This window comes from Lissotriton helveticus, chromosome 1_1 (genome assembly GCF_964261635.1).
Source record: "Lissotriton helveticus chromosome 1_1, aLisHel1.1, whole genome shotgun sequence".
Taxonomy (NCBI): Eukaryota; Metazoa; Chordata; class Amphibia; order Caudata; family Salamandridae; genus Lissotriton; species Lissotriton helveticus.
In genome coordinates, this window is record NC_136057.1 from 175,224,208 (window position 1) to 175,239,698 (window position 15,491).

A 15,491-nucleotide genomic window follows, 5' to 3' on the forward strand; every position below is an offset into this window, starting at 1 on the left:
CTGTACCAGAAAAAAAAGGTCTGTTTACGATCTCCCAAAATTTTGCGCTATTCCTAATCACATCGACAGACGATAGATCCTCCTAGGCCTCTTGTTTAACTTCCAGTTTGCATATATGCCGGACCTTATTATACTCTACCCTGGCTATTACATTTCTGTTCCGAGGTTTTTCTTTCAGGGCACATAATGATTTCTGGTGGGCAATGGTACAATTATGGTCGAACCACCTCTCTTCCTTGTGAGTTTCCTATTTGTTGGGCAGGGAGAGGGCACTGGGTATCTGCTTACAGATCCTATCAAAGGCTACGGCAATCACAGCCCCCCCCCCCACGAGACTATCTCGACAGATAGCAATCTCATTCCCTACATTGTTCAACAGGTCAGTTAAAAAGTGGTCTGGTACCACCTTGGCCCTTTCAATCTGCAGCCTTGATACCTAGGGGCATATTAGCTAGAACCGCGTTAAAATTATCGTTGTTTTACCAGCAGGAAACTGCAGCTAAAACGCGATAATGGCCTTGCTAATATGTGTTATCAAATTCCAATAGAAGCCCAGGTTAGATGTCCTGCACATCTAACCTGGGCTACTATTGGAATTCTATAACGCATATTAGCAAGCCCATTATCACGTTTTGCCGCTAAAATGGCGATAATTTTTAACGCGGTTCTTGCTAATATGCCCCCTAGTTTTTATCTTAGGAGCCAGGGTCCCTGATTCTACCACTGCTGTGATCTTCAAACACCCTCCCAAACTAATATAAATTGGGTTATGGTCACTATAGTGAGACCATCTAGCAGTATACGCCAAAATAAGGGGAATCAGGGTTGTATTAACATATAAAATCAATAGTGGAGAACAACCCTCTACCCTTAAAAGAAAGGATGGGCCAACTCAAAGTCAGCTAAAAAAACCTTTAAATATCTCCCTTAAGAAGAATGTTCAAAGTGAGTCTTCAGGGTTACTTTCTGGCCCAAGTTCATCAAAAACCTGACACTTTTTATCTGAGCTTGGCATAGTGTGCCGCCCGACTGTTATTTTGCTCCTTCTGTCCATTCATCCAGATACATAACACAACAAGTAACATTAAACCTACAATAAGCCAGGACTATTGGCTTTGTCAATGGTTGTAAGTTGCACAAGACAAATAAGCAACAATTATCACTTTGTTGTATACAATGTTAAAAATGGCGAGGTTGTGGTGTAGGGCTAGAGCAGCCGACCTTCGAGCTGCGAAAACTTGTTCTCGCCTGACGTCCTGAGATTCAAAAAATGAATATGCCCTTGTGTAATGTAACTCGTGGTCATGTAAAGTGCAAACTGCTCCAAGTTTGCCCTACATAAAACTGAAAAACGAGTCACTTTAAAGTTACATCAAAGGCAGTGATGGGTGGTACTATTGCAGAGTTAAGGTTTTTTTTTTGCGCCGTGAGGGTAAAAATGCAGAGCCCGGCAGGGACCCAGCCCACTTAATTCACTGTGTCTATTATCAAGTATGTGGAAATACTGTCTGCTTGGAAAATAACAATAACGTGGGACTCTTCCAGAGAGGTACGCTGCTCTGACGTCTGAGCTGGACAGGTTTATGTTCTTCTAAAGGCTGGGGCTCAGATCTCCCCAGTGAGTGTGACTCCGAAACTAGTACAAAATGGAACGAAAAAAATAAAAAAGTAAAGGGCATATTATCAAGCAGGGCGATAGGCAATTATCGCCGCTTTAGCGGCTGTTTTCGGCCGCTAAGCGGCGATAATTCTATCGCCCTATTAGCAGGCTGTCGCTAACTGATGTTAGCGACAGCTTTTAGGCGATAGCGAGCGGTTTGGGGCCCGCTTTGCATGTCAGCGATGTTTATGGCTAATGACATGCAAAGTGGGCGTACCCAACCAGTTAGTGACTGAAAGTAGTCGCTAACGTCGCTATCGCCTATTAGCAAGGCAGGCGTAGCGATGGAAATATTCGCTCTAAGCGCGAATATCTCCAAATAATAACACCTGCCCAGACCAGTTCTTAACCATGTTATCCAATGGGAGGTGGATAACATGGCTAAGAGCATTTCGTCGCTAATGCATAAATATCGCTGTATTCTCAGCGATATTCACGCATTTCGCCGCTATCGCTGGATATTTTAGCACAATGGAGAAAAACGTTGCTAATAGCATGTTTTCTCCGCTAACATATCCAGCGATAGGCAGCGATAAAAAAATGCGCTAAGCGCATTTTGGGATAAATATCGCTATTCCTTGGTAATATGCCCCTAAGTTTGTGTTCTTGTTGAGAGAGGTGCGTGGCCAAGGGGGGTAGAACTGGGTTGTCACTTTTGGGCCAGGGCTGATTTGTATATGGCTCTAATGTCATGGAATGGAATGTTCCCAAGGTTAAAAGCTAGTGGTTCAGATCAAAGCAAGTTTAGTTTATTTTGGGTACATTTATTTGTAATGCACAGCAATGCCATAGAACCTATATTCAAGGCGCAGAATGAAGAAATTCAAAATAAAATCAGCATTTCAACGATAAGGGTGCAAATAAAATAACAGAAACTTTACAGGTATTTGCAAGACAAAAAAAAAGGCAGGGGTCATATACAGACCGTAAAATTTGCTCACAAAAATATGGGCACCTATCCCGCATGTGCTGCTTAAATTTAGAAGCCATCCGGTTATCAACCAATCAGGGTTGAAAGGCAAGAAGCAGACATTTACCCATTTTTAGATTTTTCCAAGGTCTTAAAATTGGCTGTGGTGCACTGGGCTCCCGCTACCATGTGGTTTTATCCTGAGTTTGACCCAGTTGGGTGAAGCCGACAAAGGCGGAGGAGGACTTGTGGACAGATAGTAGGTTTCGATGGCGGATCTTCTGCGTAACCCAAGCGTGCTTCAAAGGCCTTCGCTGACGCTTCTGCGGTCCACAATGACACCATCTCCTCATACCTTGGCATCAGGTGTTGTAAGCAGAGCCCTGGAGGGGGTGGGAGGCCAGGTATCACCTCTGCACAAGCTGCCAGGTGTGCAGCGCTTAGATGTTCCACCCGGGGCAACGATACAAGGACATCCCGTGCCTTGAAAATTGCTGTGTCTCTATTGTCTTCTCAGGCTGGACCCCTGCCAGAAACCAGATGAAAGTGATCCGGATTACGAAAGAGTTGGCATCCGTTCATCGTGTTTCATGGTAGAAGGTGAGGCAGAACAAATTTATCTAAAGGGAAAACTCGCGAAGTGTAGAGATTGGTGGTATTATTGGACCGCAGAAGTCCTAAAAATATATGTGGAAGAGCACTTAATAGCAAAAAGGAATGTTCTGTGACATCACTGGAAGTGATCTCACTGGTATTGACACCACAAAATTATTAGGGTGTAAAGTTGGCCAACTATTACAGTGGCCAACTTTACATTTCAGTATCACTCAGGTGAAGACCGTTCGCGATCAGAAAATGTTTATTGTCGGGGAAGCCTTGAGTAGTGGATGGCATCTTTGGTGTTTCATTCCTTAGGCTTCTCCTCTAATTCAGGCCCTCAGTCTATATGAATGATGCCACTCATGCCACATAAACTATTCTACTCAATATAGCGGAGGGGGTCTGCCCGGCCCGCGACCAACGCCATCTTTGTGCCCCGATATTTCTCGATCACTCTGCAGCAGTTGACGCCGTAGACCATGAGGAGCTCATTCCAAGGTTATCGACCATAGCGGGCGCTAACAACATGGCACTGTCATGGTTAATTTCTTTCATACACCACCACACCCTTCTTTTCAAACAAGCCAATATCCATTGAAGAGCTCCCCAGGGCTCTGGACTGTCTCTTATCCATTTCAATGTCTACCTGGCGCCATTGGCATCCATCCTGGCTTCATACAGGATCGAGTATCATTTGTATGCGGACGACACTCAGCTCGAAGGAGTGACGATAAACAGGGTTCCATGACCAAGCTCTCTTGTGGCTTGTCTCACCTCTACAGCTGGATGCATTACAACTGACTGTGTCTCAATGGGGATAAAGTGGAAAGTGTACTTTACAGTATGGCAAGCCCATCCCCTTTCCTCTCAAGGTCAAAGGATCTAGGCCCTCGCAGTACTCCTGTGAATCAACGCCCAGATTTATATACTTTGCATCAGGTTTGCGTCACAAAGGTGATCTAATCCTAGTGCAAAATGTTGTGTTGGGATTTACTTTTCAAAGCAAATTCTGATTTGCATTGTAAAGTTTTCTAAAGTAACACAAAGTAGAGCTGTGCACTACTTTCCACTTCTGTGAAGGCTGGACTGGCCGTAGCGGGCACCGGGCATTTCCCCCGTGGGCCGCCAAGGTGGCGGGCCGGTTTTCGCCCCCTGGGGGGCCATTTTTGTACCTGAGTGCCAGCAATATTGCCCCCCTGCAGCAAATTCGTCCGAAACCGGCCCTAGCAAACAGCTCTGCCACACCCCCCTGTTCCCCAAGGGGGCCTGCCGAGTAGTTTGCCAGGGCCGGTTTCGGTTCACCAGTCCGGCACTGCTTCTGTGCATCAAGGTGGTATTCCAGGGGAGGTAACTGGGCGAACTCATGCAACCACCCATGGGCTTTGATTCAAATCCATATCTACTAACACTGGATGACAGGGATTTGTGCCAATACACCTGCCCCTTGAGGCAGACGTTCTGATAGGGCATGTTTTAAAATTCTTCAAATTTTTCCTACATTCACGTGTTTTGCACTGTACAGCACCAATTCAAAGTGGGAAAAGTATTAAAGCGTAGTTTGTGTAATGGAAGGGTACGCTTCCAGTGCAAAACCTAATTTTGACAGAATGCCCACACATTGGCACAAGGCAGTAGATGGAGCTGTTTTTACTCTCCCTTTAGACACAAAGCAGCACAGCAACGTTGTCTGCTGCACTGTGTTGCATGAAAAAAGAATAAATCTAGCCCCAAGCTTGTAATCTGAGTGTGATATTTTGAGAGCAAAGACTAATTTTCCTCAAAACTAAACCAGCATTTTTTACCTTTGACTGAAAGAGATCCTGTCATTCCTACATTTCTCAAAGAAAATCACTCTTTTTCTCATAGTTGTCTTCCACCTGGATTACTGTAATCTCCTCAATATAGGGGGATATTCACAAGGGCTTATCTCTGATTTATCTCCACCTTAATGCATCAAAAGTGGAGATAAATTTAACACCCCATTAACAAGCTGGTGCAAACTGCAGACATCGCCAGTATTCCCGCGATAACTGCCCCAAAATGTATCTCCACGTGGACACCACCAACTAACCCTAATGAGATGCGTTCCCATGCAAAAACACACGAAAAAAACACAACACCGCTTTCACAATGTACTGCCAGATCTGCGATGCGAGTAAAAACCATGCGATAAGCCACAGTAGGAATAGGTATTTAACACCTGCCTCCTGCAGGTGTAAAGCTGGACGACTACCTGCAGTAGGTAACCGAGCCCCGCACACAGCCACACCCGAAGAACAAACATTGCCATGGTGCTACTCTTCATGCAGCTCGGATCCCCAACAGGGCCACAACACCCACCGCCACCACCCCAAGGACCCGGACCCGCCCCGCCACCCCACCCTCCCCGGACCACCACCGAGGCAGCGCAGAGTAAGACAGCGGACCTGCCAAAACGCACCAGTCTCACAGACCTAATGCCCAAGGAAGTCATTGCCCACTACATGTTCAAAAGGACAACCATCATCTGCATCATGACCCACATCGCCCACAGGCTGACAGTCCCAACACAACGGAGAACCAACATCCCTCCGCAGACAAAGCTGCTGGCTGTGCTGCGCCTGTTGGCCTCTAGTACCTTACAACCAACAACCACCAGAGTCGGAGGAGTCTGACAGCCAGCCCTATCAGAGTTCATCACACCTGTCCTGGATGCCATCCTCAGCTTCATTCCCCAGTACCTTCACTTCCCCCACACTGAGTAGCACCAGCAGGAGACCAAGCAAGGCTTCTACGCCATAGCTGGATTCCCGCCGTGTTGGGGGCAATAGACTGCACACATGTGTCACTTGTGCCCCCTGCGGATACTGCACACTACTACCGCAACAGAAAGCACACACATTCCAACAAAGTGCAGGCAATAGTGGACCATCAGGGAATGTTTACCAATGTCGTCGCAAACTACCCCGGCAGTGTGCACGAATAATACATCTTCAGACAGTCCATCATCAACCAGCGCTTCCAGGATGTCACATATGAGACTGGACTGCTCGTCGGTAAGTGTCAAATCAACACACCACACACCTCAAAGCCACCATCACACAACGCACAACTGTGGGAATGCACATGTGACCAAACCACATACAACATGTCAATCAACATGCCCACCTACCAGACACAACACTACTCCATGGTGATCCTGGGCTACCCCTGCACACAATACATATATCGGGAAACATCCTTTACAACGCAACTTTTACCACGCAGTGCCTTTACGACGCAACTTTTACAACGCAAACCATTACAACGCATTGCGCTGGGGGGCGCTCTAGGATAGGGAATGTGTTTAATGTACTATCCAACACCTTCCCTACTATCCACGGGGACTGGAGTTGGAATAGTAAATTAAACAATTCACTATCCAGCGCCTAAAAGCATTATGCGTTGTAATGGTATGCGTTGTAAAAACAGCGTTGTAAAAGCAGGCGATGTAAAAGCATGCGTTGTAATGTCATACATCCACATATATCATAGCACCACAGCCACACAACAGCTGAACGTGGGTAGATGGGGAATGCAGCCATATGCAAAGGATGCAAGTGCCCCGTGGATGGGAATGTACACAACGACAGGTGAGGCATTTTTGTGCAGGACAGACATGGGTATGCAAACCACAGATATGTCTATGCAGACCACAACTGCTTGTGACTGGAGAGTAGTGAACAGTGGACGCAACCATATCACCCCAGACCGTCATTCGCTGCATCCCCTCCTGCGTGAGCGTAGTGGGTTGGCCCTGAGTACGCCAGGGCTGCACAAGGGTGTGGACAAAAAACCCTGTGGCGCAGAGCGTGGTTCTCTCCCGGAAAGGCCAACGTCACTGACAGGACAGCACCTCTCAGTCCGCCACGAGGCCGACGCCGGGAGCAGCGGGGCCTGTGACCCTGCGCGCCTGCTGCACCCCAGGATGCTGATACCCAGACCAGATCTGCCCGCCCCAGCGCCCCAAGGCCGCACAGCTCAACTTCCGACACCTTCGTGTGTCAAAGAGGGCCCACCACGTGCCGGTGCAAGCTCCAAGCCCCAGTCCTGCGACCTCTGCAGCCTCCGCAGACCATCGCTGGTCCCCACGATGCTGGCCCACATTACTCCTTTCTCATTGACAAACTCCACCGGCGTACTCTTCGTCCCAGTAGGTCCCACATGTGGAACTGTGTCCTGAGTCCTGGAGTCCTGAATGGCAGTCACCCCAAGTCCGTGGCAGCGGCCACAGCACCAGACTCCCTTTGATCAGTAAGGCATAATTCCATGTGACAGGCCTGCGACACTTGGTGCCACTAACCCTGTTCAACACAAGCCTGCGACACATGGAGCCACTAACCCTGTTCAATGCAAGCCTGCGACACGTGGTGCCACTAACCCTGTTCAACGCAAGCCGGCGACACATGGTGCCACTAACCCTGTGCACCATGAGTGACTGTCAGCATCCATGGAACATCGTTTGTGTCTGATCCTGTGGCCAGGGGGTTGTCATCAGCAACGGGTAGGTACGGACTTGGTGTCTGGCATGAGTTTGTTGCATTCATATGTGCCATGTTGCCGGACACAGCTGGCATGTGCCCTCTACATCATGCCCTGGGGTTAGACCTCCCATTCTCCAAGCGACACTCCGTGGAAGGCACCTATGACACATACGAGACCCTGCTCGGCCTTCATTACCCTACCCTAGTCTCCCGCAGGTCAGCATTCCATGGCGATAGGCCCGTGTCGGCCGCTGTGCATCCGGGGCCACTAACTCTGTGCAACTCAAGTCATCCCCCCTTGTTGTTCTGACATTGCCTTTCTGAGTACCTGATGACTGTTGGAGTTGTTGCCAGCACCAGCTACTCCCTGCAGGCTGGCTGGCTTACACTCACCCCACACACAGCCAGCACAGGCGTTATTGGATCAGTGGGCCTGCCATCACATCCTGCTGAACCAAGTATTGACTATTTTCTCCCTGAACTGTCACAGGTGATCAAGGATATGCACTCTGCTCTTGGATGATGACACCCCTCGAGACCCGAACACACCAGTCCAGAGGCAGTACAATACGGCCCACATATGCACCTGGGGCATCATGGAACGCACTTTTGGCGTGTTGAAGTCACGCTTCAGGTGCCTGAATGGCACAGATGGAAAGCTCCTGTACAGCCCGGACATCGTCTGCAAGATGATCGTTGCATGTTGTGTGTTGCACAACATCTGTGTACGCACCAATGCCCCATGGATCCCAGGTCCAGAAGTACCAGATGATGATGGGGATGATGGGGAAGGTGGCCCACATCCCACTGCAGCTGTGGCAGGAATGACCCGTAGGAACACCATCATTGACAATTACTTCTCATGAGCACATGACATTGTGGCTGTCCCTGGCAATCATGAGACAGTACAAAATGTCCAAAAGCACAGCATGTGTGAATTAAACATATTTGCAGGTTACAGGTTGTACTTGTACAATGTCATGTCACAGCTGTGCCAGATGTGATCTGCCATGTTGTGCACATTTGCGGTACCAGTTGTGTCCTGTGTTCTGTTGTGTAGGTGTTGCTGTTTGTACCGGGATCTTTTCAATGTCGAGGTGTACTTATACTTATGTGCGTATTCTGGACGGTGGGTGATTCGCTCCTGCGACTCTGATTTGTCAGCCACTGGTCCCTTTCATGAAGGTCTGCCTGTTGAGGTTCTGTGGTTTTCGGGACCGGACTACAATTTGTTTGCGTTGCTCGAGACGCCATTTTATGTTGCCCTCACGTAGGCCTTGGAAGTAAACGAACGAACAAAGTTGCATGGGCTTCGTTGTCCATGTACATTTTAACTTGCCCTTTCTGACTTGTGAGTGAACTGCAGGACGCTGACCTCTTCACCTGAAACTGACCCTTCACAAAGCCAATTTCCCTTGGTTTGATTCTTGTCTGAGATTGCCAATCAATGTTCAGGACCTCGTTAACTTTTAGTTTCCTTGCACATATCTTATCCTAATCAGCATCTGAATTGTTTCTTTCCTTACAACTTTTCATTACATGGGTAGTGCTTTCAATTATGGGTTTGTCCGGCTTGTGGAAATTGAATTTGGGACATTCCTAATAATTAACTTTTGGGTTGGGTTACTGTAAATTTGGTTTTTGTTAATGTGACACTCAGTTAGAAAATGTGTCCTATTGGTCAGAATTGTGCGCAGTGGGTGTGCATTTATAATGAGAATATTGTGTATAAATACTGATGTCTTGCTCTATGAAATTGAACAGTTTCTTGAGTTGTACACCGTGTTGTATTGCTGGGATTACTGTTACTAGCTGCAGCTAATAGATTTGCTCTCTGACGCCACCTAGAAGTATTCCGTGTCTCTGTTTGCCAAGACAGGAGAACCTGAAGACTTTGGGCGTGTCCCTGGCGCCGCTGGGTTCTAAAACCCGGTTCTTCAGTTGGCGCCCATCGGTGGGGCGACTTCAGCGGTACCGGTCCAAGCCCGAGGATCGTGAGGAGCCACGTAAGGAAATTCTGGAGGAAGGCCGCCACTTCATTGACCCCTGCATGTCGACGTGGACCGAAGGTCTTTTCTGCGAGGCTTCCCGCTTTCCAACGGCTACGAAGGACTGCTGCCCTGACTGTTGCCCTGTCTTGGACCCTTGATTGATCCTTTGTAGAGCGAGACTCTGGTGGCGTGACAGATATTTGGTTAAGTATAAGTGGGTCGCTCCCACGACTTTGTTTTGGTTCTTGGTTTTGATTTGATTTTTGCAAAAATCGAAGCCAAGGGGCTCGTATGTTTACGAGTGTATCGATAGTTGATAACCCCTTGAAGTTTGAAGCTAGATTAGTGAGCTATAAGATGCCTGGTCTTAGCAAAATTAGGAAATGGTTTAGTTGTGGTTGCAACAGGGATTCCCGATTGGAGGATTCGTGTCCGATACCTCCGGTTGGAACTCCGACTTATGAGCTCTATTCAAAACACGGAGTGGATCCTATTACTTATAATGAAGTATGGGTCCGCTACACTAGGAAGGATGGTGTTTTACGATGGCCCCAACATGTTAGTTTTTAATTAAATATTTTAGATAATCTGGAAGTTGCGCTATTTAAAAAGAAAGCCCGGCCGGCAATGTTTGACTCTTTCCGCCTTTGGCGAAAGGAAGCCAAACAGCGAGAAATTAAGCAAGCGAAAAGAGATAGGAAAGATAAGAATATGTCAGTACTACAAGCTGCTAGGTAGTTTAAATCAGACGAGGAAGATCAAGTGAGTGAAGTTTCAGACAGACAGCGTTGCATGGCGATAGATAAATGTTATCCGGCCTTGCCGTCTTCTCCTCCAAAAGTGACTGAAGACCCTGAAAAAGATCCTTTGATGTCTCATTTACTGAGATTGCAGGGTGCTACTGCGCCTCCATTACCCCCGGTTGTTCCACCCTTTGTTGTTCAACCTCCTGCTGTTGTTCAGCCACCCGGTACTCCACAGATGGTTTTGTCTCCTACTGCGCAACCCACTCTAGAGTCGCAAGCTTTGCTTCCAGCTTTGCCTCAAACTCCTTTGCCTTCTGCTTCTGCATCTCAGACTCCTACTGCTCCTGTTCCTACTTTGTCTCAAGATTTTAACTTTCCTGTTTTTACGCCTACTTCTTCTCCTTCTGCTCGTAAACGGATGACAGAGACCGTTGCTAATCTGTTGTCTCCATTGTTTGGGCCACTGAGTATGACCCCTGTTTCGGAACGTAAGCAGAGTCGTAGTCAGCTTCCTAGTTCCGAAGAGCGAGCAGTGTTGAATCTGTTGGCTCGTAGATGGATTTTAAATGCTTCCAGGTATAATTTGCCAGCAGTTATGGATGTTTTCTTTCAGTGGGAGCTGCCTAAGCAAAGGTATGTTTTTGATGTGATGTGTGCTTTTCTGCAGCAGGAATGGGAAGATAATGAGTTGGGTCCGATTCCGCAGGAACTGCTTGATGTTCAGTCAGAGTTTGCTACAGGGGCGATAGTGGAATCTGATGTTACTGATGCTGTAGAGACGATACTTGCCTTCAGAACTAGACTCCCGTCTCAGCCATTGTACGAACCTGATCCTTCTGTTAGGAGGAAAGTGAAGCAGTATCCTATGAGAGAGGATCCCCCTGTCTGGAGAGAGGCAGTTCAGGCTGATGTTAATCGGGGTATTCAGGCTGCAGAAGCCCATTTTCAGCGAGTGTGGGTACATGTTCCTTGGAAGCGAGCAGAGGTCTTGGCTCTTAAGCAGACCTTACCTGACCCCCGTAAGAATCCTGCTGGTTATTACAAGGAGTTGTCTCAGACAGTTGAAGCGTGTATTATGAATTTAGCTGACATAGACATGTTAATGGGTAATGTAGTTCCTCAACCTTTGTGGGCGAAGATTCGTCAAGAAAATCATGCGGCAGAGTCAGGAGATACGTGGGCTAATATTGTTGCTGCAGATGGTCGACAGGTTGGAGGTGCCAAACCTGAGCCTTAGTTGCAGAATTACCTGGTAGGATTATTAATCTAATGAAAACTATGATGCCTGCTTTACGAGTGAATTGGGATAAGTTAGCAGCATGCAAACAAAAGAAAGACGAAAGTGTGTCCGATTTCTTCACAAGGTTTGAAGAAACATTTTTCGATCATAGTGGTCAGGACATGAGTACGGAAGGTGGTCAAAGGTTGTTCGTGGACAAATTTGTCTTTAATTTGCTTCCTGAACTTTCCAATAAGTTAAAAGATTCTGAGAGTTCATGGGCTGTTTCTTCGTCGGCCCAGATATTGGCTACTGCACAATATTATGAGAATAGGGATAAAGATGAGAAGGATAAAGCAGAGAAGAAAACTAAAGATCTAAAGACGAAAGTTCTTTTGCAGCAAGCTTATCCGCCTCGTCAGAATCATCCTCAGTTTCAGCAAGCTCCACAGTTTCAGAGATTGTTACAGAAACCTGAGCCTTATGCTCCGCGATTTTTTCCTGGTCTTAATCAGTGTGCTTATTGCAGAGAGGAAGGTCATTTTAAGAATAGTTGCCCGGCTTTGTTACAGCGTGCAAATGGTGTATCTGGTCAGAGAGGTCGTGGTTGTTTCCAGCAAGCTCCTAGGGGTAGGGGACGTGGTGTGTTACCCCAGAATGAGCGTTCCTCTTCCCTTCAGAATTCTACGAATTATTTTGACAGACAGAATGTTCCGAGTGGTCAGTCTGCACAGTACTATGTTGATGATTATTATATCGAGAGTGAGAGTGCTGGTTATAATGATAGTTAGGACAGCCATGGGCAAAGAGAGGGAGTAGTGTCAGTTCCAGTAGATCAGAGTGGACCTTTTGTTGAAGTGACTACATCAGGTGTGGTACAACCTTTTCTTTTGGATACTGGTGCGACGAAGAGTTCTATTACGCACTCTAAACGTCCTGGCGCACCTTTGTCTGGCTTGACCAATGTTTCCGTAGGATTTTCAGGCACCCAAGTTTGTAACCCGATTTCTAATCCTTTGTCCCTTTCTATTGGCCCTTGTGAATTGGAAGCTCCTCTTATTTTGACGACTGGTTGTAATGAGAATCTGTTGGGTTTGGACTTGCTGAAAAGATTGTATGCGACATTACATTGTTCTCCTTCGGGAGTACATCTTACACTACGTAAGAAAGTGATTTCTCCGATGTATGTGTCTAAAGATTGTCTTCCACTGGAATTGCGTTCTCTTCCTGATACACTTTGGGCTACAGGTCCTAATGATGTTGGTCTTTTGCAGATTCCACCTTATGTTGTCACCCTCAAATCGAATGCTAGGCTACCTCGTATTCCCCAATATAAAATCTCTAGCGATGGCGAGAGAGCTCTTCTAGCGATCGTCTATGATTTGGTTGAGAAGGGTGTGGTTGAAGAAACGAGAGGTAACGTGTGTAACAGTCCTGTTTTGCCTGTCCTTAAGCGTACTGATGCTTCTCAGCCACCTGTGAACCGGTTTGTGATCGACCTTCGAGAGGTAAACAAGATTGTGGTGCCGCAGTTTCCTGTTGTCCCTGATATCACTGCTTTGTTGACTCTGATTCCTGCTTCGGCAGCCTGGTTTTCTGTTATTGACCTGAAGAATGCTTTCTTTAGCATTCCGATTGCTGAGGAGAGTAGGGATATTTTTGGCTTCTCTTTAGGAGGACGAAGCTTCCGCTTTAAGAGAGCTCCCCAAGGTTATTGTGAAAGTCCCTCCATCTATAGTCAGGCGTTGAAAACTCAGCTTGATAGCTTTGTGTTGCCTACTGGTGCTACTCTTATACAGTACGTTGATGATTTGTTGATTACTGCTGATGACGAAAAGATTTGTAAAGAGGCTACTCTTTCTCTGTTGCGGTATTTGTCTGACCTTCATCATAAAGTGTCACCTTCAAAGTTGCAATATTGTCGACAAGAAGTAACCTACTTAGGTCATCTCTTGTCGAAGGAGGGAAGAAGGTTGACCCCAGAACGAATTCAAACGATTGCGCAAATGAGTGTGCTATCCACACAGAGAGAAGTGTGCGCTTTCTTAGGTATCACCTCGTATTGTAGACAATGGATCCCTAATTTTTCCCTGCTAGCGAAACCTATGTTGGCGCTGACTCTTAAAGATACTCCGCATCCTCTCCCTTGGTCTGATGAGTGTCAGAAAAGTTTTTCTGAATAACGTGATGCATTGTGTTCGGCTCCGGTATTGGGTACTCCGGACTACAGTAAACCTTTCACGTTGTATGTTCACGAGAGAGAAGGTTGTGCATTGTCAGTGTTGACTCAACAGTTCGGAGATAAGCAGTGTGCATGTGCGTATTTTTCAGCTAAGTTAGACCCAGTTGCTAAGGCGTTGCCGAGTTGTTTGAGAGCTACAGCGGCAGCGGCTCCTTTCTATCCGACAGTCTGCAGGTTTGGTATTGGATAATACGTTGATTGTGATGGTCCCACATGCAGAGGATACCTTATTGAATAGGACCAAGACTCAGCACCTTACTAGTGCACGTCTGTCAGGTTATGAGTTGACTCTTTTGGCTAGCCATGTTCACATTAAAAGATGTAATGTTTTGAATCCAGCTACGTTGTTGCCGATCTCTACAGAGACGGATGCTCAAGAACAGCATGATTGTTTTCTTCGTACAGAGGAAGAAACGAAGGCTAGAATTGATTTGAAGGATACTCCTCTTGAGAATGTTGATGGTACTTTATGGGTAGATGGTTCGTGTTTTAAGTTTCCGAATGGTGAAACGACTGCAGCATATGCCGTCACAACTTTACATACAGTTGTTGAGACAGCACGCATAGCACAGAATTCTGCGCAAGCAGCAGAGTTGATTGCATTGACACGAGCGTGTGTGTTGTCAGAAGGAAAGCGAGTGAATGTTTATACTGATAGCCAGTATGCGTTTGGTGTTGCCCATAGTTTTGGACGTTTGTGGAGAGAAAGAGGATTCCTTACTTCCCATGGCACGAAAATTCAGCATGGGCAGTTAGTGAATGAACTTTTGGAATCCCTTGCTCTCCCAAAGCAGATTGCAATTGTGAAGTGTAGTGCGCATAAGAAAGTTGTGGATGATGTAGGTCGAGGGAATGCGTTTGCGGATGAAGTTGCGAAGGAAACGGCGAGAGACATGATGAGCCGTATGTATGTGGCAGGTCCTGCAAGATGGGTTGTGGAAAGCGGAATGTGTGAAGACACAATAGAAAGTGTGAAGATGATTCAGGCTGAAGCTACAGAGAAAGAAGTGAGTACGTGGAGAGAGAGTACGGGTATGTTGGATTCGACAGGTTGTTGGGTTGAGTTGTCAGAACTCCAGCGATGGTTGTTGCCAGATGCGTATGTGCTACCAGTGGTTACTATGGCGCATGGAATGGCTCATATCAGTTCGAAAGGGTAATGTAAGTTGTTGGCTCCAGTATGGCAGAATGCTGGAATTCCGAAATGTGCTGAGAATGTTGTGAAGCATTGTATGATTTGTCTGAAGTATAATCCTGGCAAGGGAACTCCAACTCCAGCTGGTCATTTTGCTCCTCCGACGTATCCATTTGAAGTGATACAGCTAGATTACATTCACATGGAGAGATGCAATAATCTGAAGTATGTCCTTGTGGTTGTTTGCGCCTTTTCCAGATGGATAGAGGCCTACCCCCTAAAGGATGATACTGCCTTGTCTACAGCCAAGGTTTTTCTCAAAGAGTATTTCCCTAGATTTGGTTTGCCGAGAATTGTATGGTCGGACAATGGGAGTGAATTTGTGGGCCGAGTCATGAAGAAAGTGTGTGCGGGATTGGATATCAATCAGAAGTTCCACGCAGCGAATCACCCCCAGTCTGCAGGACTTGTTGAATGTTACAATGG